The sequence below is a fragment of the Macaca nemestrina genome, chromosome 8, assembly GCF_043159975.1.
Source record: "Macaca nemestrina isolate mMacNem1 chromosome 8, mMacNem.hap1, whole genome shotgun sequence".
Classification (NCBI taxonomy): domain Eukaryota; kingdom Metazoa; phylum Chordata; class Mammalia; order Primates; family Cercopithecidae; genus Macaca; species Macaca nemestrina.
Window position 1 is genome coordinate 21,051,315 of NC_092132.1, and position 1,287 is coordinate 21,052,601.

At 41.6% G+C, this 1,287-nt stretch overlaps 1 non-coding gene across 1 annotated transcript; it reads right to left on the reverse strand.

Annotated features, from left to right (window-relative positions):
- Nucleotides 1-266: 266 nt before the first annotated feature.
- On the reverse strand, nucleotides 267-370 carry LOC112424413 (U6 spliceosomal RNA). Its single transcript, XR_003015159.1, has one exon. It is a non-coding gene; the product is annotated as a U6 spliceosomal RNA (small nuclear RNA).
- Nucleotides 371-1,287: the final 917 nt, after the last annotated feature.

The window sequence follows — 1,287 nt, forward strand, 5'->3', positions numbered from 1 at the left end:
TGTGAGCCACTGTGCCCGGCCTGTTTTTATTATTTTTCTTTTGTCTTTTTTTTTTTTTTTTTTCCTTTTTGTGGAGAACGGGGTCTCGCTATATTACCCAGGCAGGTCTCGAACTCCTGGGCTCAAGCTATCCTCCCGCCTCTGCCTCCCTGAGAGCTGGGATTACAGGCGTGAGCCACCGCGCCCGGCCAAGGGGAGTTGCGCTTATTTTTTTTTTTGTCTTTTTTTTTTTATTATTATTTTTCTTAATGCACGGCACGAAATTTAAAAATATGGACTTCACGAATTTGCATGTCATCCTTGAGCAGGGGCCATGTGACTCTTCTTTGTATCATTTCAGTTTTAGTATATGTGCTGCTAAAGCAAGCACTGCTGTTGAGTTTTGATGGTTCGACATCCTTGTACAACCTGGGCTTCAGGGGACAATTGAAGTGGCTGTGGTCTTAACCTGGGTTACACATGGGAATTGCCCAGGGAATTTAAAAAAAAATCACATCTGGGTCCTCCCCAGAGTTCCTGATGTCATTGCATTGGGTTGAGGATTGGACTCTGGGAGTTTTGAAAGCTCTTCTGATGATTCCAACAGCAGCCAGAATGAAGATACTCTGCCACAGACCTGAATGAGGCTTCAGAGGCATGCAGGCCCCTGGGCGTGTGCAGGTGGGTGGCCGCCCTGTTGATGGAGACTTGGCCTTTATTTTTAGGCCCTTTCTGATGTAATCTCCTTTTCACAAACAAACAAAGAAACAAACAAACACAACAATAAACCTCATCCAGTCCCCCAAGCTTTCCACCAATGTGGAAGCTGGCATTTCTACAAGCCTGAAAGGAGAGGGAAACTTTGCGCCTTTCAGAAGAAAGTCTGACTTTGAGGAACGCGTTTGACCAGCGTCTCATTCAAGTCTGTCTTCCTGGATATTAACAGCCCCTTTTTCCCCAAAGATAGAAATAATACATTCTAAATACATCAACCTGTTTTCTACAAAAGCTTCTTATGTATTAGAAGATAAAAAGTACCTTGATTTGGTAATAAATAAGTAGCATGATTTTATTTTTTAAATAAACACCCCCAGAGTTTATAAAAACAAGAGAGTATTTTGCTCCTCAAATACATCTATTTGAGAATCTATGAGAGGGACCTGTTTTAAGGATGTGATCATTCAACACTCAATGGGATTTTTCTTCCAGAATTGCCTTAGAACTGCGTTAATAATAGACATCCCAAGGTGATTTTAATCATTGCTCTGCTGTTTGATCAAACTGGATTTACTTCATTCTTTGATGACT